The following is a 23,718-nucleotide window of genomic DNA, read 5'->3' on the forward strand; positions in this document are numbered from 1 at the left end:
TATAGACACCACTGTTTTTTAAATATGTGTGAATACTGTGTGATTGTTAAAAATACGAATTCATGACACAAAATATTTGCAAAAGGCCTATTTGATTTTAAAAAGAAACTTGTTATCTAAAATATATAAGCATCTCTTAAATTTCAACAATAGGAAAACAAACAATTAAAAATGGAGCAAAGACCTTAACAGATATCTCACCCAAGAAATATGCAGATGGCAAATAAACACATGAAAAGATGCTCCACATCCTATATCATTAAGGAAATGCACAGTAACACAGCAACAGGATACCTCTACATACTTATTAGAACGCCAAAATCTGGAACACTAAAAGATGGCGAGGATGTAGAAAGAGAGACTGTCATTCATTGCTGGTGGAAATGCAAATGATACAGCCACTTTAGAAGACAGTTTGGTGATTTCTTACAAAACTAAACATACTTGTAATATATGATCTAGCAGTTGTGCTCCTTGGTATTTACCCAAAGGAGTTGAAAACTTCTGTCCACACAAAAACCTGCACAGGGAGGTTTACAGCCGCTTTATTCCTAATTGATAAAACCTGGAAGCAACCAAGATGTCCTTCAGTAGACGAATGGATAAACTGTGGTGCATATGGATGATATAATATTCAGCACTAAAAAGAAATGAGCTATCAAGCTATTAAAAGACATGGAAGACCCTTAAATGCTTTTTGCTCAGTGAGAGAAGCCCTTGCAAGCATTCCTGAATTGGCAGTAACTTTTGAATGTTCCATATTTTCTCAGGTTATAGATACTAAAAAACATATGACTTACATGATTGTTCATTAGGTTCCTTTCCCTCCACCCCACCGCCTTTTTTTTTTTTAACACTGAAACGTTTGGAAACTTGTGACCTATTGATTAAAGTGTTTACTGAGGAATAAAACCACTAGATAAAGTTTTTGTCTCTGGTGTGGTGTATGCTAGTGAGTCTCCTGTTCTGAGTAAAAAGCCTCAGACTTTCCATTTAAGTGGCACACTTTCTATCTTTCATCTGCACAACATGAAATACTTTCGAAAACTCCACCTGGTGATAGGTGGAGGAAAAAATTAGTAAATTGGGTGAGGTTGGGGTGAGGGGTGAGACTTGCCCAAGGTCACGCAGGGCACAGTGGGAGCATTGGGTAGGGAGCACCAGATTCTTCTGACTTGGATTCGTTGTTCTCAGACTCCATTTGCAGAGACTTGATAAGATTTTTCTGCTCTAATTTCATCATCAAAGAGCTTGAGTTTAAAATACTTGTATTTTGTGCTGGTGTTTTTCAAAATATGATATCTCCTATCAGTGGAGTCTATCGTTTGGGTTAGTTTATTTTGGCAAAATTGTGTGAGCTGAAGCTCTAAGGTTGTATTGATCTGTATTCCATAAAACTCAGACCAAGTATTCATGACACAGATTTGATGGGGAAATAGTTTAATAGTTTAACCTGAATAGTTTATTTTTAAATAAAACATTCAGGTTAACCTGAAAAGTGAAGTTATTACTGACAGCCTTGTAGTGCCCCAAGTGGGAAAAATCATATGTGAGAGAATGCTATGCTAAATTACAAAATAGCTATTTGGGGAATATTTTCCTTGCCTATGTCTCAAATTTGCCAATATTCACACTGTAATTTCAAGAGGAAAAGATACCAGAATTCTTTTGTAAATATCTTGGTAATTAGGTTGTATTTGTCTTAAAAATAAGAATAAATGAAATACTGTAGTCCAGAGATCAATTAAATCACTGCTAGGTGTAAATATTCCAGCAGGAAAAATCCACAGTTAGTTACTGCTGAAATGCATTGTCTTAGAGGGAGCTGTTGGTCCAGCACCCGCATGCCTGCCTTGCACTCTGTAACTACTGCTTCCTCCTGCTGCTGCTAAGTCGCTTCAGTCGTGTCCGACTCTGTGCGACCCCACAGATGGCAGCCCACCAGGCTACCCTGTCCCTGGGATTCTCTAGGCAAGAACACTGGAGTGGGTTGCCATTTCCTTCTCCAATGCATGAAAGTAAAAAGTGAAAGTGAAGTCGCTCAGTCGTGTCTGACTCTTCGCGACCCCATGGACTGCCCGCTACCAGGCTCCTCTGTCCATGGGATTTTCCAGGCAAGAGTACTGGAGTGGGGTGCCATAGTCTTCTCCGACTGCTTCCTCCTAGATACCGACATTTCTAAGTCACCATCACCACCCCCGAGCCTATCCACATGCCACAATTTGAGCTTGTCTACTTTGGATGTATTTCTCTTCCTGTTTGTTCCTTTTCAGTGAATGACGCTTCAGTCTACCAAGTGGTCACTTAGAACAATCACCTAGCCTAGTCTTTAGGGCTCCTCCATATTTGCTCAAGGCATTTTTCTCTATCTGGAAATTTGATCACCTCAAATCCTCTACCTAAAAGTAAGTGACCCCTCATAGCCATTGGTATCAAAATTCAAATTCTTTGGCACAGTACATAAGGCCCACGGCTCCCTCCTCACTTATCTATGGCCAGTCTGTCTCATAACATGTGATATGATACGTAGTTTCCTAAACAGGTCATGTCATTGCTTAGTTCTTAGCATTTGCAAATGTTATTCTCTCTTACCCGCAGCCCTTCCAGAATCAGCACTGGGGTGTTTTTTAACATGAAACTTCTCCAGCTCCTTTGGTACTCACTGGTCTATGTAACTCCTCTGTCCTCACACCCCACTAGACCTCAGAGCGGTGATGGTGTCTTACTTGTATTTCTGCTAGCTATAGACAGCCCAGTACCTGGGACATGGAAGGGGTTCACACAATATTTGTGAATGAATGAATGAAGAAAGGAATCAGGAATTTAATTTCTTTCTTTCTAATAAACAGAACATCAGAACATTGATCATACACAGGCTAAATCCAGGACATCTGAGTTTCCAGTGCTAATAGGAATCATGAGTCTATGATGGTGGGTAGCTTTCCTTGATAAAAAGGTATGGCCTGTTAATTTCCTTTCTGCCATTTTTATAGTTACAGCTACACAGCCAGATGACCTACACAGAGCCAGGGATTCTGGCCAAACAGCTGGATGGGTGTTCCTAGGCCTATCAGCAGCCTCGGACAGGTCAGGTCAGCATGTTCTCCTCACCCTCCCACCTGCAAACCCTGTGGACGGTTGTGTCTCATCTGGCTTTGTTCCTTCCCCACAGGAGTCATGTGCATACTCTTCTTTAATTCTTTCTGTTTTTAGACTCTTTCTCAATGAGACCCTTCACATTGCCATAGCCCAGGAGCTTAGATGCCCCAAGTGTCTCTCTGTTCAGTAATAATTACAAAGTCATCACTAAGTAATGCTGTGAGAAGAAACAAAATTAGACACTGTGCATTTCACAGTCCTTATACTTAATCTTATGATCCTGCATCATGTCCATGTCAAACAGTAACCAAGGATTTAGATATCCCTAAAGGATATGATCTTTGGGAACTTCTCAGAGGTGTAGCATGACAAGGGGGAACTTTTGCTAGTGCTCTGTAGGCAAGCTGTCTTTGAGAGCAGGTGAAACTGTGATCCTTCCAGCAATAGACAGTGACGAGATCAAGCCCCAGCTGGCTAGGCTGGAGGTGTTGTTAGTGACCATGCTAATTGGAAACTGCTCGAGCAGCATTTCTGCCTCCCTCATTTCTTCTCCTCCTTCTCCTTTTTCTTCTTTTATGAATTGTTATGGGAGAGAAGTTAGAGAAGAAGGAAATATATAGAGAGTGGGAAAGAGAAACGATTGAGATTGTATGAACAAGAACAAAAGAGATTACATTTTCAGGTTGGAGTAGAGGATGTTGCTTGCCTGGGAACCAAGCCCACAGAGTCACCTTTCTCAACGCAGTCAAGGCATCAGGGCTACCCTGATGCCTAGTTCACAGCTCCTTTGCTTGGGTCTGTCTGAGGTACACACAACCAAATGGCTTTTCCCACCTTCTGATGGCCCATTACCATCTCAGGAGTAGAAATAAAGAGCAGGAAAACTTCATTTCAATAAAGAAGACAGCAGAGCTTTGTTTCTGGATATAGAATACATGTCCAGTAATCTTGAAGGACTCTCAGAATCCATCTGCTCTGTCACTTCAGGCATGTTTGACTCCTGGTGACCCTATAGACTGTAGTCCACCAGGCGCCTCTGTCCATGGGATTTTCCTGGCAAGAATACTGAAGTGGGTTGCCATGTCCTCCTCCAGGGGATCTTCCCAAACCAGGGATCGAACGTACATCTTTTGCATCTTCTGTATTGCAAGTGGATTCTTTGAGCCATCAAGGAGGCTGATCCCCCAGGGAAGACCTAGTGATGCATTTTGTCAGGAGTGGGATCCAACCAGGCTTAGGATTCCTTAGGATCCTAAGCCAGACAGGCTTTAATTAACTCTAGAATTATAGTTGCCTCAAATCCTGTGTACAAAGACAAAGCTAAGTTCTTAAATCCATTAATAAACTGGACATTTAAGGTCTATAAGAACATAACATTTTATTCATTATTTTGTTAATTCTTAGAACAGTGATTATCACATTTAGTTGCTTAAATGTTTATCCAAATGATTGAGTTGATGATAAACAAACATACAATGTTGCCTTATAATTTATTTTGCTAGGACAAGTCTAGACAAGAGGATAGCCTACAAGCTCTATGTGATACCTGATGTAGTAGCTTTCAGGATGCTGCCATTTTCTCTAATATTTCTGCTTTTGACCTTCACTCACAAATACCCTGTTTCCAAGCAGAAAACATTGAGCACACAGGAACCTTCATTTGGTTTAGAAATTTTTTATACCTACTAAAATATGTGGAAGAAATTTTTCAAAGGGGTGACATGCTTTCTATATTGCACCCTAGAGTGATTATGGAGGAGAAAATCACCTAGTAACTCTGCTCTGGAATGTCTTACCAAAAGATGGGTATGTGACACTATTTTATACATCAAAATACAAAATACAAAATTGTTCTTTGTAAAGAACAGTTTCCAAATTAGTTGAAGAGTTAATTTGTGTTTCTATGAGAAAGTAGAGTCTAGTTTGTACATAGTGTTATTTATGTTCAGTCAGCTTCCCAGACAGACCACAAAGAGATAAAGATGTACTAGTTGTGCACCTGACTTCTAGGTTCCTCCAAGATCTCCAGACTCTGAGCCTGTGTTTTCTGGGGAGGTCTCTAATGGGACAGAGGCATGTTCCCAGGCTGCAGGGAGGTAAGGGGAGTCAAAGGAACAGATGCTATGTTATCAGTATCTGGAAACAGATTCCTCATTACAGTTTCTCTTCTGCCAAAAAACTGTCATTTGCTCTTTTATTCAACAAATAATTCTTAACTGGATACTATGTAATCAACACTTTGAGAATCTTTAACAGTGCACCAAACCAACAAAACTTCTGCCCTCATGGAGTTTGTATTGTAGTTGGGAGAGAGAGTTCAGAAAGAAATGAATAGCACACATCAGATGATTTATCGTATATTAGATATTAAAAATACATTAACAAATTGTGGTCAATAAATCAGAAAGAGATAGTTCAAGAAAAGAAGGGTGATAAGATTTGGGTCTCAGAGATTGGGAGGTGGGTGCTGTTTAAAAAAAAAGAATGATCATTAAGGTAAACCTCCCTCAGAAGAGGACTTAAGAAAGATGAGGTTCGATTGCCAAGTGTCTGAGGTGCAGGCATGCCTGATGTGTTTGAAGAACAACAAGGCCCCTATGGCTAAAGAGTGGACAGTGGGAGGGTAAGAATAGGTCATGTCTGGGAAATAAAAGAGGAGAAGCAGGGCTTACAGGACATGCTAGGGCTTGGCTTTACTCCCATTGAGATGGGTAGGTTTTAGAGGCCCAGAAGCAGAGGAATAACCATGGCATGTGTACTCACAGGACACCTGGCTCGCCTTGGCTGCTGTGGACCAGAGGCGGACAAGGCTTAGAAACAGGGAGATCAGTCAGCAGGCTATTGCATTAATCCAAACTGGAGTAACCTTGTTGGTGTAGACCAGAGTAGGAGCAATCAAGGAAGAGCCAAAAGAGAATTTTCTCATGGATTAGATGTCTGGTTTTGAGATTTGGGACGAGTCCGGGGAGATGAGCAACTAGAAAATGAGGCTTTCCTTTTCAGATACTAGGAAATACAGGTATAGGCTATACCAAGTGTTCTCTACCTGTTTGACCTCAAAATGGGAATGCCAGGTAAGCAGCTGGAGCCAAGGCAGCAGATAAGAAGCCCCAGAGAGGGAGCCATGAGGTACTACTGCATGAGAGGTGAGAGGAGATGGGACTGGCAAAGATGGCTGAGGATCAGCCAGTGGGGCAAGAGGAAGACAAGGGGCGTGGAAGCCGGAAAAAGTGGCAGGTGGAGGAGTGATGCATGAGGTCGAGACAGTGCTCCAGAAACTGCTGTGGATGCAGCCTTGACGGAGAGAAAGGGAAAGAGTACAAACAGCACCAGACACAAAGGCTGTCTTACTCCACATACACTGTGTGTGTGGGGATGTACATCAGGTATGTTTGAACAAGGCTGAGTTACAATATAAAAATAATTATAACTCAGCTTATGTCAAGATATTAAGTGACTTAGCTAAGTGATCTGAAAAAAATAGTTATCACAATCTCATCATATTAATGGAATAAATAGCCAGCTATTTAAGAGTTTAAATTCTACTAGTGTTATGTCTGTCAGGCAAACAACTAAAAATGTGTTATATCGGATTGTGAATTGTTAAAGTCAATATGTATCCAAGTAGTTCCATATTACTCTGTGAGTCTGGTTCCCAAACTAATTTCATGTAAGTAATTTTGGAAAATAATAATGGGGATGCAACTCATTCTCTACATACAGGGTCTCCCCCCCAAATATTTGCATATTTTATACTAAAAATTGGGCTCTCAAGTTTAGTCCCAGCTTATAGCATAAAGAGGAGTACATGGTTCTGATTTTATTGAAGAGTATAGGAAATTAATGAAGAGAAAGAAGATTTAGACTTAAAAATTGACTTTTGTGTAGCTTTATTAGTGTTAAGACTGTGATCAGGTTCAAGAATTGTGTTTCTTATCTCTGTAGTCTAGAAATTATCGAAGGTTTTTGCTGTAAACTTTGGACACTGAGTTGCATTTTGAACGTTCATTGCCAGCCATATCTTTTCAGCTCTGCTCCTCTTCCGTTAATAAGTCCCTAAAGGTAGGCTTTCTTGGAGGAATGGAAGTGTTTACTGTTTAACCTTAGAATTATATAGCTTGTTCCAAAGTAAGCAGTTTGACTGTGATGGTGGGGAAGTAACTGTGGCTTATTCACAAAATTTGAACCTCAATAAAATTTCAGAATCAACATAAAAATTTTAAGACTTTATCGTTTGCCCACAAATACAAAAGGGAGGAATCATTAGAAATAGCTTAGTTATTTATTCATGTTATAAATAACTATCATTTCAGTTTATAAAAGCATTTTTAAATGCCCCCTCATGGAAACTAAAACATTATTTAACGTCAGTTAACTTAAGTCTATGTGTATTTTTTGATGCTAACATTTTTAAAAGCAAGTTTACACGTTCTACTATAAATTTTCATACTCTGTTTTTCTCTTGGAACTTTATACTTAGATTTTTGTTTGCACTCGGCTGTGCTTGTAAATTGAAGTCCTTTAGCCATCACTGTCATTTTCATCACTAGTAAATAATATTTATTTAGTGTACTCATGCTTTTTCTATAGCTGTTTCTCTAAGTAACATTGCAGTTGTACATACAAGCTGAATATGATTCAGTAAGAAGCAATTAAAAAATTTCTAGAAATTTTACTTCAGGTATTTTCAGGCCATTGTACCTTACAATACAATTCTGATGTTAGAGGACAAGACCAATTCTTATTTATAATTTACCTGTTGAGTGGTTCCTAATTTGTGCTCCACAGAAAATGCCTTGACCCATTATATCACTAAACCTTTATAGTAAGTTATATGACAGTAATCTTTGGCTCTAAATTCTCTTGAAGAAATAAATCATAATTATGATGTCTTATATTAGGCACATATGAAATTGCCACAATTCAACTGTTTTTTACAATTAGAAAAAAAAACACAAATATTATTTGGCTCAACCTAATATTTGTATAATCCATATGAGATGAGCACAGAAGATACTGATACAAGTTTCAGATTAAATGACTTCTTCAGGTAGTGTTGTTAGAAAATAGCATACCTGGAACTTCAGAATTTGGGTTTTCTGACTCAAAATTCAGTATGTTTTCTACTCTACTGTGCTTCTGGAAACAGATTAAAATTATCACAATAATTATGGTATTGAAAGTTTGACCGAAACTAAGGGAACTATGTTTCTTTAGAGGGAAAAAAACATTAATGTGGTTAAGTGATTAATCACTAGGAAATTAGAAAATATGGGGAAAATGTACTTCATTTACTTTTTACATTTGTAAGCCAAGAGATATTTTTTATTTCCACTTTTTCTTTTACTATTAAAAAAAATAAAGAAGATTTCAAGCATTCACGAAAGTAGAGAGAATAGCATAGTGAACCTCAGATACCCATCAGGCGTCTATCACTCAGGTTTGAAAGTTGACAACTCAAGGTCAGTCTCACTTCATCTGTGTGCCCAAGTAGTTTCTACCCAACACTGGATTATTTTGACGCCACTCTCAAGCATCATACTATTTCATCCTTAAGTCTTTTAGTATGTATAATAGATAATTCCCAATCCATCTTGGAAGCCAACTTGGTGACATGAATATTGTAATTGTTGATAAGCAAACAAAAACCTTTACAAAATTGAGTAGAGCCTATGCAAAGATTGTTTAGAACTAAAAATTGCATCCCATCAGCAAGAATTCAATAACCAAATTTTCCCTTTCTGGCCTCTCTGCATCAGATACTAGCTGTAGGTGTGCCAAGGCATGCATAAGAAGCCTTGTGATTGAACACGCTGTTTACAAAGTGTGTGTGTACTGAACATAAAATCCAACATACTATCCAACTCAAGTAATGAAAGGCTCTCTCCTTTTTTTATCACTTCATGTTGTGTTTGTGTATGGATGCATTCTTAAAGAAAGAAAATATGTATTAATGAATAAGAGAGTTGATGCAGTAACTTCTGGACATATAGCCTAAATGGTATTCCTATGGAGATGACGTTCGTCAATTACGAATGTTTTTGTTATTGTTATTTAAATTCTCTTGTTGTCTAATTGGAAAACTGGTAAAATACTATCATTTTCCAGATAAAGTTCTTGGCAAGTTTTCTGTCTTTCAAACCCCCTAGGACAGTCCACAGCTCCATGAAAACATGAGTCAAATACATTACAAATTTCCCAAGGAGAATCAACATCTTTTCCAGCTGTTTGGATAGTCTGTCTAACATCTGACCAAAGCCCTCATCTCCCAGTATTGTTCTGGGCTTTTACACTTTGACTTTGATTTGTTCAATGTTACAATTTTAAAACTGAGCCAGTAGTGTGAGTTTTCACTTTTTCTTTAAGACTTTTAACTCCTATCACTTATGAAAATAACGATTATAATGTGGGGGTAGCACCAGCCCCAAAAGATATTGTCTCCCTAGGTATTTCTCTTTGACAATGCACAATTCCTTCTTAATGCTATCAAACTTCTCTCTCTCTCTTTTTCCCTCCCTTAGGTAATTTTTCTATTAATTTATAGAGCAAAATGTCTCCCAACTATAACATCACAAGAACTAAACTTGTTTTGATTGATTAGTTTCAGGTTTTCTATTTTAAATGTCTTTTGGCACTGGGCAATGTGTTTCAATTTATTCAGAAGGAATGCATTTGTGATCATTCCAATTAATCCCTTGTCTGTTTTGTCTGGCATCTGTGTGAAACTAGTTATAATAACTTAAAAGTTTGGCAAGCTGAATAGTAAACTGCCCAAGGTGGGATGGAAAGCTTTCAGGGCCCAATTAACAAAAGTCAACTTGTCTTCCAGCCTATCTACACAAAATCATCTGTTGCTTTGAGTTGTCTTTATAACCGTTAATAACGTTTGATAAGTAGTTCAGGGCAAGAAAGTGAAACAGAACAACTGGTCAGATAGAATGGCTTCCAGAGTTAAGACCAAATTTCCAGCCTAGAAGCGTGGAGTGTACACACACACACACACACACACACACACACACACACACACACACACACACACACACACACACACACACACACACACACACAGTTTGGGCTGAGGAGCAAAAGTAAACTGTAGAAAACCTGGAACTTTGTTCAAGCTATTATTCAAAGAGAAAGTGATTTGTTTCAAATGTATCCAGAAGCTGAATTGTATGGATTTTTACTACCACCTGCGTGCTCACCTGAAACTGAAGCAGTGATTGTGAGTCAAGTGTACCTTTCAAAATATAATAAGACACCCCCACGGTTGTTGTTAAATATAATTTAATATCTTTATTATAACAGTTCTTTTTCTACTTTCATTGACTATCTTTTTTCTACTTTCTTTTTCATTTTTTCATTTGTTTTCATTTTTTTCATTGACTGTCTTTTTTCTGCTTTCATTGAGTATCTTTTTCCTTTTTAAAAATGTAAATTTACTTCGGACTTTTTGACTGCCACATTTGATGTCATTTTGGGGGACTCTCCCTCAAGCTTCATCTATAACCTGTGAGATATGTATTGGATGTGTGCTTGGACATGCACCACGTTTTGGGCTTATCTCTTCTAAGGTTTCCCTCATCTCTAGCTTGCAGTCACCTTTTAGTGCGCCAAGAGACAGGTCATGACTGTGGGGCTTCAAGCCACGTTTTCATGTAGATATGTTCATGTAATAAATGCCAAGTTCATCTTAATTTATGGTATTTAAATGTCTAAGCCTGTGTTACCATCACAACTTCTTAAATAAATATGTCTTTTTTTTTAACAGTAAAGTGTTTTAAACTTTCACATTTTTATTACCGAAACAAAAGTTCTTGTATCTTCTTATTCAAGAACTCTTCCAGGCACTTGAAGAAGATTGTCAACTCACAAAATTCAGAGATCATTATCCCTTTGCATGTTTCATAGTGAGTTTTGTTAAGATTATTACATTCAAAGCAGAATTAGTTGTGTGTGTGTGTTTTTTAATATGAAGTATAAAAGAAATGACTGAAAATAGGAACAGGCCTGATCTTCTCTGCTTGATGATTCTACCTGATTCATCAGAGCTTGTACCTAAATTAATTAATCTTTCCCTTTGTTCATGATGCTTTCTCTTTGCTCCTGACAAAATGTGCTGAAATCACTGTTATCACATGTTTTTAATTTTTGAAAATCCATCCTTCTAAGATAGACATGGAAAGAAAATCTAACTGCACAGAACACCACATTAAGAGGAAAGTAGTTGAAGTTCTGCCATGAATAGTTACCAAAAAAAAAAAAAAGCTATGATACTATTTGGCCTCATCTCCCTAGCTAGGGAATTCAAATTGTTGAATACCTAATAGTGCTTTTGTAAGCATTTCAGTTTTTAAAAAATATGCTGTGGTGGACAAAGCATGCCTGTTATGTAAACATATAGTTACTAAAGACACTAGCACATATGTATTTCAAAAGATATAAAATGTGCTTGGATGATAATAATAAATGAAGCATGTTTAAATGGTCGATAAAAGGTTAGCCCCTTTGAAAATTGCAGACTCCTTCAGATCAGGATGCTGCTAACTGAGAGGGAAATGGCAACATACATTAAATACCGATTTCTGGCTACATTCTTGCTAAAACTTGTTTTTTATTTGTCAGGATAATAAGTTTGCATTTGATTTAGCTATGAAATTTTTTTATGTTTTAAAATTGTCTTGATGAAACAAGTCTCATTGAAGGTGTTTTGTATTGGGGAGGGGGGTTTATTTGTTGCCCTCTACCCTCCCCCAAAGTTCAAAATTAGTTGGATATTTTAAATTTCTGTTTTAGTATGTGGGATTTTTAGATCATAAAATAGAAAAAAAAAAGAACAAGAAATCAGCTTTTGCTGCTATTTTGTTGAGTAAGATATTAAGTAATTACTTGAAAACTATTAATTTATTCAGACAAATAGATTGTTTTGTAGAATATCAGTTCACATCGTACCACATGTAATTCCACTTCAGCATACTTAACTCTGTCCTATATTAAAAAGACAAAACCAAAACTCCAACCTCAGTGCAACGTCCCCAACTAGCTAGCCACTCACGTGTTTCATTCTGTCACTGCCAGGCTTCTTAAAAGCTCTGTCTACACTAGCTGTCTCATCTTTTTCCATTCTGACCACTGCACAAATAATCATGGGATTACTTCTTTGTTATTAAATTCAGTGGTACTTACCAGCCCTTTTTTTTTTTTTTCCCCCAACCTTTTTTGTTATTATTGGGCTGGTTAAAAAGTTTGTTCGGGTTTTCTGTAAGAAGTTAGTCTCACTTCTCAGTACCCGCCCCTAACCTTCCTGGCTCTCGTGCACTGCCTCTCTAGTGACTTGTTTAGGGTCTCCTCCACTGCTTACTGTTTGATGTTCCCAGGATTCCGCCCATGGCATCTTATCACTAGACAAGTCTCCCCAGGTGACTGCAAGGCCAACCGTGGTGTCAGCTACCTCTCCCGCAGATGACAGCCTCCTCCCATCTGTCGACTGCATGGCAGATGTGTGTATCCAGTGCCCTGGGGATCCCATAGGTCTCTCAAAATTAGATATATGAGACTGAATCCTTTCTCAATAGTTATTCTACCTACTCTTCTTGTTTTCCCAGTTTCAGCAAACAACACCAGCATCCCACCAACCAGATTCTGTGTTTAAGTCTTGATTTCTTTGTCCCTCCCATACCCAATTATTAAATCTTATCAAGTCCCTGTAGCTTTCGTAGCATCAAACCAACCTCTTTTCTCTTCATCTTCATCGCTCATCTACTTTTTTTTCTTGCCATTTGGTTTGACCTTATCATTTAATGGGGAATCCCTGGTGGCTTAGAGGATAAAGTCTGCCCACAGTGCAGGAGACCCAGGATCAATCCCTGGGTTGGGAAGATCCCCTGGAGAAGGAAACGGCAACCCACTCCAGTATTGTTGCCTGGAAATTCCCATGGATGGAGGAGCCTGGTGGGCTACAGTCCATAGGGTCACAAAGAGTTGGACATGACTGAGCAATGTCACTTATCATTTAATATCTTTAAATGTCTTTGTTGTCATATTAGTGTAATATTTGGAAAGAGAAGAGATAGAACTTGTGCAATGAATTCATCATGTTTAAACAACAGTACAAAGCAATTTTAAATTAAACTATTAATATCTTTAAAAAGAAATACAAATAGATAAAATTTTAAAACTAAATAAACTGAAAAAAGATGGTTAATATTCTGTCTATAACATTGCAGATACTTCCATTCAAACATGTAGAATAATCTTTTTAAAAATGGGATTGTAATACATGAACTGATTTATATTATTCTAGAGATCACTTGCATATTCTTTGATAATTATGGATCTGAATATCATTTTTTCATAGCATTTTTATATGGCAACCACATAACTTATAGAACCATGTCTTTTTGGTGGATATAGAGTTTTATTTATGCATCCTTCTATACTTGTCCATCTATTTTCTGAGGACAAGTTCCAACTACTACTAGTAGATTTATCAAATTAAGGGCATACATTGTTTTAGGACTTTTAAAATAGATTGCCAAAGACCTGTCCAGAGGGTTGAAAAGAGTTTATATACTGTCCTTTGCAGAATATGAGTTTGTCTATAGTTCCCACATCCATAGTAATAATCATCCATTTATATTTTTAACCAGTTGCATAAATGAAAAATGATATCTCAGTTCATTTACTCTAATTTAAGACAACTTTAAAAATGTTTGGTTATCTGGTTGCCAAATCCACAATAGATCAGAAGCAGGAAATTGGAAGAAGAAAGATGAGTTGCTATAGTCAGATCTATTGGCAGCAGCGTGAAATAATAACAGACAAACAGTGAGGAAGGATACAAGAAAACCAAAAACCAGAAATAGAATCCCAAACTGCACAGTGCATGGCCCATTTAATTCAAGGCCCAACAGCCGAACTCCCCTGTGTGGTCTCTAAGGCTTTCACCATATTTCAACACAATGTCCCCTATCTCAGCATTTTGAAATCCTACAAAGACAGTAAAACCTTGGCTCGTAGAAATAGCAATTAATTAAATGTCAACTGTTGTCAATCAGTTGCAGATTACTAAAATAATATTCTTTATTTAACCTCTTACAAAAATAAAGCCTTTAAATGAACTTTTCAACTTCCTATTTATCTCTTCCACGAAAATACTATAAATAAGTTTGTCCTTTTAACCGTTAAATCATTTGCTAAAACACTGGAGGATATGCTAATAATATGTAAATAAGAAATATGTTCTAAGAAATCTTCTTAGCCTAGAGAATAGAATACTTCTGGCAGATGTGATACCCAGGTTTCAATTTTAAGGAACTACTGTGTGAAAATATACTTATTTCTATCTCTCTCAACTAGAGAAGAGTTCGTGTTGGCAGAAGTTAAAGGAAGGCAGATTTCTAATAATTGCTGCTGCTAAGTCGCTTCAGTCACGTCTGACTCTGTGCGACCCCAGAGACGGCAGCCCACCAGGCTCCCCCGTCCCTGGGATTCTCCAGGGAAGAACACTGGAGTGGGCTGCCATTTCCTTCTCCAATGCATAAAAGTGAAAAGTGAAAGTGAGGTTGCTCAGTCGTGTCCGACCCTCAGCGACCCCATGGACTGCAGCCTACCAGGCTCCTCTGTCCATGGGATTTTCCAGGCAAGAGTACTGGAGTGGGGTGCCATTGCCTTCTCACTTCTAATAATTAGGACTCTCTAATTCTGTTAAGGATTTTCTTATGAAATGTTTTGCAAACTGTTAGACCTCAAAAGAATCTTTGTGGTCAAAAATAACAACTTCTCTGCCATTTTATAAATAAGAAAACCAAAGCCCAGAATGGAGTAAGTGGCTCCCATGGGGAGGGATATAGGACTTCAGCTCTCCCAGCTTTTCTTTCAGTGCCTTTTTTTAAAAAAAACTATAACAAGGTACCCCTTAAAGCAAGTTTTACGTTATGAAGGTGTTCGATCAGAATTCAATTTCTAATTCTCAAGGATGTCAAAGAGAGGATTTCTACATTCAGCGGAAGTAAAATTAGAGGACTGGGGAAATTCTTACTAGTTCAAAAATCTCATTCATTTTATTTAAGTAACTGTTTAAAACCACTGTAGAAATACCTCTGGGCACCTTCCCAAGGGCATCAATACAAAAGTTTTTTAAAAGAAGAAAATTACTTTACAGCGGAATAGTATGCTAATTGATTTTGGCAGAGACCTTTCTGTGAAGTGAATATTCTATAAGAGGGATGACAAGTAAGTTTCAGCTGCTGTCTGGGGGAGTAGGGTGCATGTAACATTTGCTGAGAAGACTTTACAGGCATAGTTAGCCTCAGTTCTCTGTAGAGTTTGCCTCAGCTGTGGTGGTATACAACTCCTGTTTTCATGCACCCTCATCTGCAATCTTTAGATAAGAAGAGAAATTACAAGGTCAGATTTAGAGGAGTCTTGTAGTTAGAAGATTAAAAAATAAAGCAAGTTTCAGGCTGGGAAGAAATAACCATCTGTTTCTAGGATTTACCTTGCCATCAGTTATCAAAGATGTAAACAATTCAACTTTACCTTTTAGAGTCAGTTTTATATTTTTGAATTTTTATTTTTTATGAATTTTCCCATGAAATTTGCAAAGTTGGGAGAAAGAAATTAAATTCAATCTTGCCTTTCCTGTCAGAAGACCCTGTGATTTTCTGTTCTGGCTCCTATGGGATAATGCTATTTTTCACCCAGAGCAAAGAGGTTAACTTAAATTCTTCAGTTCTAGAATAAGGGTTTCAAGATGTATTTTTACCATGCCAAAGTCTGCAAAAGTCTTGGAAAACCAAAGCTATAATGTGGAAATCTGACAGGCTTGCACTGTGATCTGTTTCTTTGGAGATAACATGTTCATTTTTCATTTGAGGGAGGGGATCAATGTGCTAATTAGGTAGTAAATTCCTATCGTCAAATTCTTCGTATCGTGTTTTACCTTTTTTCTCTGTATCCTTAGGGAAACGTTGTTCTTTTCTATATTTTAGAGTTACTCCTCACACTGTAGTAATAGTGACTGTATATTAGTAGCAGTTCACATGTATGGAGCTACAAGCACCAGGCACCAGACTAAATGCCTTTTTTTGCATCACCTCATTTAAAACAAAGAGTTAAGTAATTTGTTTAAAGTCACGTAATTTGTAAAGCAAAAGATATAACTTCACAGACCTCACTTTTTAAAATATTTATTTAGATATTAATAATTCTCTTAACAGCTACCTACTAGTATATCTTTTCTCTTGATATCCTCAGGACAGTTAACTTTATAATTTAAAATTTATCCTGAAACTTTAATATATCATTTTTACCTTTGATTCCATTTCAATGAACCAAAGATAAATGATGAAGACCTTTTCACATTATTTAACTTGAACATTTCTGTGAATCATTTCTCATTACTTATGAGGAAAATGGAAAATGATTTTGAGATATATTTCTGGACAGCCCTTGCATGGAGACAATAAATGGATGTTTTTGTTTTGAGATTTTTACAAGCTGATTCAGATGTATTTCAAAATGAAACTTACTGTTCAAACACTGAGACACACAACACACTCTTGTATGGTTCCAATTATGGATGCTGGGCTGACCTCCAACTCCCAGGATCATTCTTATGGAAGGTTCTATAGCAAAGAGTATGAATTGTTTTCTCAGTGAATTAATGTTTGGTAACATGGAGCTCTAGATATATTATGTTGTTGTTAATTATTTATGTAGATCATCGTAATCCCAAAGACAGGGTACATGAATGGAATTCATAGTAAGTATAGTTGGTATTTACATCATAGCTGTTAATTTCATATACTTTTTGATGAAAAGTTTTGTGCACATCGTAGTCTCCAGATGTTTGCTAGAATGCAAATTATGTAAGCATTTTAGGGGGCAATTTATAAAAAATTATAAAATCACATTCCCTTTGACCTGGTTCCCTTACTAGTAATTTTCCCAAGAGACAGACTTACAAAATACACTAAGTTATATATTACAAAGATGTTCATTGAAGTCTTGGTGATAATAGTAACAAACTGTGAAAAACCTAAATAGCCATCAGGAGTGAACTGTTTAAAATTATGTTGCTTCTGTACAGTAGAACACTTAGGGGGAAAAAAATGGTCAATGTCTATGTGCTGCTATTGAATGCCTTCAGGATAAATTAAATAAAAAAAGAAGTCTGCAGAAGTATGAGCAGTGTGTTTTGGTCTGTGCATTTTTTTTTTTCTGAAAATACATACATATGTTAAATTAACACACATTAGCATAGATTCCTAAAACATAAAAGATAATGTTTTTCTGGGAAGATATACAGAAATAGTAAAAAGTAAAATTAAGAGTAATTAATTTTGCAGAGTGGAATGAGGATAATAGATGATCCCCAGGCTCTTACCTAGGAGAAGGCAGTGGCAACCCACTCCAGGACTCTTGCCTGGAAAATCCCATGGACGAAGGAGCCTGGTAGGCTGCAGTCCATGGGGTTGTGAAGATTCGAACACGACTGAGCGACTTCACTTTCACTTTTCACTTTCATGCATTGGAGAAGGAAATGGCAACCCACTCCAGTGTTCTTCCCTGGAGAATCCCAGGGACGGCGGAGCCTGGTGGGCTGCCGTCTGTGGGATCACACAGAGTCGGACATGACCGAAGCGACTTAGCAGCAGCAGGCTCTTACCTTCTGTTTTATACCTTTCTCCACTGCTGAAGTTTAATAAATCTCTGCATGTCTGCCTTCCTTTCACCCTCTCTCTCTCTTTCCTTTCCCACTTTGGTTCTTTAGATGATAGAATTAGGCACAATATTTTTCTCTCTCAAGCTTTTATATATTACATGCAACTAGTAAATGTTACTCAAAATACAATAAAACCGGTGGAAACGAATTTTTGTTGTTTTTAACATCACACTAGATCCTTGAGGATATAATGATTTCTGAAGTCTGTGAGTCTCCTTTTACTATTTTCCATATCCCAAACAGTGATTGAAAAATTTCAAGCCTGCTCAAACTATGTCATTTTATACAGAATCCTTTATCTTCTTGCGTGTTTGTCTTTGATATTCCCCAGTACGTGCCTCTGTATAGATAGAGGATAAATCTAGGACAGATGCCTGAAGCCCTAACATTTGGGCAAGAGACCCCTAACAAGAACAAGCCTCTTCTAGTTTCTGCAGTGATGCTTGCTTAGTGGGGAAAGTTAAGAAACCAGGATCCTAGCCACAGTATTCTAGAAATGTGACCTGGTATCTTTTATTATGTGAGTATAAAAGATACAGAGGATTGAGAGTAATAGAATATTCTCTGAGTCAGGAGTTTGGAGGCCTGGGGTTAAGCCCCAGCTCTGCCATTAGCCCTGTGACCATGGACAAGTCACTTAATCCTCACCCCTAGGAAGAGGTAAAGTGACCACTTATCTTAGCAATAAAACCAATCAGACATACTGATACTTATGGTAAAAGTGAAAAAGTGCAAGTTCTAGTCACTCAGTCGTGTCTGACTCTTTGCAACCCCATGGACTATAGCCTGCCAGACTCCTCTATCCATGGAATTCCCCAGGCAAGAATACTGTAGTGGTTGTCGTAGGTAGCCATTTCCTTCTTCAGGGGATCTTCCCGACCCAGGGATTGAATCCAAGCCTCTTGCCTCACAGGCAGACTCTTTACCATCTGAACCACCAGGGAAGCCTACTCATGATAAAAGTTGAGCTTTAAAAACTTGGTCTCCTGGTATACAAAGCATCCAGTTCTCCCTTCACTCAGCAGTACAAAATTATTATAATAGAGGTCAGCCTTGAACTGAATGATCTGTCAAAGCAGTAAAGAAGAGAGACAGACTATCTCTATCTCATTAGATATTCCAAATTCTACTCTTAGACTAAGTTAGAGCTTGAGAAATCCCTGTGCCCCAGCCTCTTGGGTTGGACTGCAAAATGCTCTCACTGAAGTTTGTTGACATTTGTGTTGACCTTGAGCTGTCATCAAGGGCCCTGATAAGAAAATCACTGTTAAGAATACCTTGTTTCATTATTTTTTCCCAGTGTGCTCTTAAAAAAATGTTCATATATTTAATTCCCTGTAGAATTTGCACCAGGAAAATGTTTATCTCTTCTGCCAGCTAGGCTTCCTTCACCTTGTCAGATAATGAGAAGATGGTGTATGCATTGTACATACTCATTTTACCCTGCCTGTACCAATTTTCACATCTTTTAAGTTAGAGAAAATAATACCTATTTTAATCCCCTTTGGCTTTCAGATTTATGTCTCCAGTTTAGCCCTTTTCAATTCTAAACTCATCTTTCTATTTGTCTACTCAAATCTCCACTCATTCATTCAGCAGATCTTTATCAAGCATCAACTGTGTGTTCTAGGCACAGATGAACACACGGATGTTCTAGGCACTGTTCTGGGCACAGATGATGCAGTGGAGATTAAGAAAAACCAAGGCCCTGACCTTCTGCAACTTTCAGTGCAGTAAAAGAGGAAGATAGTAAACCAGACGAAGTAAAGTATGTCATGTTTCCTTTTGGATATGCTTTTTTAAGATATCATCTTAGTGATTATCTTGGGGTTTATAATTAACACCCTAGATTTATAATCTACTTTGAGTTAATACCAACTTAGCCTTGGTAACATGTATAAACTCTGCCTCTGTGTAGCTCTGCCCTGCCTCTGTTTATGTTATTGTTTTCACAAATTGCGTTTATATGTTGTGTGTCCATTAACATAGATTTAAAATTACTATTCTTTTATGCATTTGTCTTTTAAATCATACAAGAGATAAAAAGAGTTACAAACCAAAAATACAATAACACTGGCCTTTGCATTCACCTGTGCAGCTGCCTTTATCAGAATTCTCTCTCTGTTATAACTTTGAGTTACTGTATAGGATGCTTTCATTTCAGCCTGGAGGACTTGTAGCATTTCTCTTGTGACAAGTCTACTGATAGGAAACCACATCATTGTTTATCTGCTTCATTTTTGATGGTTAGTTTTGCTAATTTGGATATAAAAATTTGCTAATTTGGATGTAAAATTCTTGGTTAACAGTTTTCTTTTAGCACTTTAAAAATTTCAGACTTGCCTGGTTGTCCAGTGGTTAAGACTCCAGGCTCGCAATGCAGGGAACATGAATTTGATCCCTGGTCAGGGGAGATCCTGCATGCCATGTGGTGCAATCAAAAAAACAAGTCATCCCACTTCTTTCTTACCTCCATAGTTTCTGATGAGAAATTTTCTGTTAATCTTTTCAAAGGTCTCTTGTATGTGACAAGATGCAAGTCTCTGGCTACTTTTGAGATTTTCTCTTTGTCCTTAGCTTCCAAAAATTTGAGTATTACATGTCTTGGTGTGAGTATCTTTGCACTGATTCTTCCTGGGGTTTGTTGAACTTCTCGAATGTATAGATTTATGCCTTTTATCACATTCTGGGAGTTTTCAGCCATTATTTCTTCATTTTTTTTTTCTTTTCCTTTCTCTTTGTCTTCCACAATTCCCATTGTGTATGTTAAAACACTAGTATGGCATCCCATGGGTCTCTTACATTCTGTTTATTTTCTTTGTAAGTAGAAGATAATTGCTTTACAGCGTTGTGCTGGTTTCTGCCATACGTTACATGAGTCAGCGATAGGTATACATACAAGTTGCCCTCCTTCTTGAACCTCCGTCCCACCTCCCACCCCATCCTACCCCTCTAGGTTGTCACAGAGCACCAGGTTGAGCTGCCTGTGTTATACAGCAGCTCCCTATTAGCTATCTGTTTTACATATGGTAATGTATAGATTTCTGTGCTGCTCTCTCAGTCCATCCCACCCTCTCCTGCCTCATGTCCATAAGTCTGTTCTCTATGTCTCAGTGTCCATTGCTGCCCTGCAAATAGATTCATCAGTGCCATTTTCTAGATTCCATATATGTGTATTAATATACAATATTTGTTTTTCTCTTTCTGACTTTCTTCATTCTGTATAACAGGCTCTAGGTTCATCCACCTCACTAGAACTGACTCAGATGCATTCCATCTTATGGCTGAGTAATATTCCATTATTTATATGTGCCACAACTTCTTTATCCATTCATCTGTCGGCAGCTATGGCCTGGCTATTGTAAATAGTAGTGCAATGAACACTGGGGTATATGTGTCTTTTTCAATTATAGTTTTCTCAGAATATATGCCCAGTAGTGGGATTGCTGGGTCTTATGGTAGTTTTATTCCTAGCTTTTAAAGAAATCTTCATACTGTACTCTGTTTATTTTTCATCATTCTCTTTTCTCTCTTTTCCATCATTCTATTTTCTCTCTTTTCCTCAGACTGAATAACTTTAATTAGCCTATCTTCATGTTTATTGATTCTCTTCCCTGCCTGATCAGATCTGCTACCAAAACGCTCTAGTGAGTTTTTCATTTCAGTTATCATACTTTGCGGCTCCCAGATCCCTGTTTGGTTTCATTTTTTGCGATTCCTGTCTCTTTATTGATACTCTCTATTTATTCATACAACATTCTCTTAGTTTACTTTAGCACTTTGTCCATGACTTCCTTTAGTTGTGCTGCTGCTGCTAAGTCGCTTCAGTTGTGTCCAACTCTGTGCGACCCCATAGACGGCAGCCCACCAGGCTCCTCCATCCCTGGGATTCTCCAGGCAAGAACACTGGAGTGGGTTGCCATTTCCTTCTCCAATGCATGAAAGTGAAAAGTGAAAGTGAAGTCGCTCAGTTGTGTCCAACTCTTCGTGACCCGATGGACTGCAGCCCACCAGGCTCCTCCATCCATGGGATTTTCCAGGCAAGAGTACTGGAGTGGGGTGCCATTGCCTTCTCCGTCCTTTAGTTCTGTGAGCATATTTAAGACAATTTATTTAAAGGATTTGTCTAGTAAGTCCAGATATTGCTCCAGTCCCTTGGAGTAAGTTTGTTCGTTTTTTTCCTGCAAATTGGCCATATTTTCCTGTTTCTTCACATGCTTTGTAAACTTTAGTTGAAAACTGGGTATTTCAATATTATAGAAATTCTGGAAACTAAAGTCTTCCCCTTCTAAGAGTTTGTTTTGTTGTTTGCTGTAGGCTATAGCTATTAATTAGGTAACTTTTCTAAGCTATTTTTTTCAGAACTGTGTTCTTAGTCATGTGTAGTCTCTGAATTCTCTGTTCCTTTAGCTTGTGTTCCACTGGTGTTTTGATAGAGATTTCCTTGAATACCAGAAGCCAAATTAGAGAAACAGAGTGAAAGAGAATAGGAGCAAAAACCCTCTTAAGTATTTTCTGAGCATATGTATTTCCTGAGCATGTGCATAACTTTTAAAATCTCTATATTTACAAGTGCTTTTGAATTCCCTGATTTCACAAATAACTTTCTCTAGCTTTGCCTCCCAGAATTTTGGCACTCAAGTTAATCCTAAGGGAAATCAATCCTGAATACTCATTGGAAGGACAGATGCTGAAGCTGAAGCTCCAGTATTTTGGCCACCTGATGCAAGGAGCTAACTCATTAGAAAAGCCCCTGATGGCTGATGATTGAAGGCAGGAGGAGAAGGGGATGACAGAGGACAAAATAGTTGGATGGCATCACCAACTCAATAGTAATGAGGGTGAGTAAGCTCTGGGAGTTGGTGATGGACAGGCAAGCCTGGCATGCTGCAGTCCTTGGGGTTGCAAAGAGTTGAACACAACTGAACAACAACACCCTGAGTTAGTTCCAAATTACGTGAAACAAAGACAAGCACCTTACATCAGTCCTTCATATAGTCCCTACAATAAGTTAGAGCAGACAAAGACAATACTTTACAAATAAGATCTGCTCTTCTTCCTCCAGAACCAGGGACCAGAGTCCCAAACTGGGAATATGGTCATCTTCATAACCACTGCTGAGCCCAGGAAGAGAATTGGCCAAAGACATAAAAATACCAGAGTGCTTTCCTAGGGATTTTCAAATTCCCTTTCAATTTGTTCAGCATTTGGCTGGTTGATATAAACTTTTGTTTTCCAGAGTTCTGAAAAAGTTGATTCTGACAGTTTTTGCTTAATTTTTCAATCTTCCCGCGGGGCCAGGACCCACTGAGCTGCCTGCTCTGCCATTCTTGCTGATGTCATTTTCCTGCCCCATTTTAAAATGTAAGCATCAGACGTGCATTTTGTTTACCAAAACATTCTTTCTTAAACTGTAAAATATTTTCCAGTTTTAGACTTTTTAATTGCAGTTGTAACCTTATCAGGATATTGCTGTAGGCTCACAAGGATGCTTTACAAAATACTTACCTGTTTATAAAGAGGAAGTAGCAAATCATTATATTAGCTGGGCACTAATATGATTCCTCTCCATTATCAGGGAAACAATAGAAACATCTGTGGAAGATAAACAGGGTTTGGCAAGGGAAGGAAACACCAGGGGCTGACCTTCTTGTTTCTATTACCTCCTTAAATTGGAAGAATAATCCAAAGCCAGGGAAGACAACACACTTTGCTGCTATTTCCCTTTGTTTTATAATTCTTGGTTGAAAGAAGTTCTCCATTCAGAGAAATCTATAGGGTTGGGCCCAATGTGTCATGTGAAAGGTAGGAAGAAGTTCAAGTTAACTTGGTCATTGCTATGGTGTTGAACAAAAGCAGAAGATGTATATTTCCATACTGGAAGAAGTATA

At 37.8% G+C, this 23,718-nt stretch overlaps 1 protein-coding gene across 1 annotated transcript in view; it reads left to right on the forward strand.

The window, feature by feature from the left end:
* The window catches only part of ARL15 (ADP ribosylation factor like GTPase 15), a 461,702-nt gene that overhangs the window by 363,315 nt on the left and 74,669 nt on the right, over positions 1-23,718 (forward strand). The gene's annotated exons all lie outside the window — the stretch shown is intronic.

The sequence above is a fragment of the Bos indicus x Bos taurus genome, chromosome 20 (genome assembly GCF_003369695.1).
Source record: "Bos indicus x Bos taurus breed Angus x Brahman F1 hybrid chromosome 20, Bos_hybrid_MaternalHap_v2.0, whole genome shotgun sequence".
Lineage (NCBI taxonomy): Eukaryota > Metazoa > Chordata > Mammalia > Artiodactyla > Bovidae > Bos > Bos indicus x Bos taurus.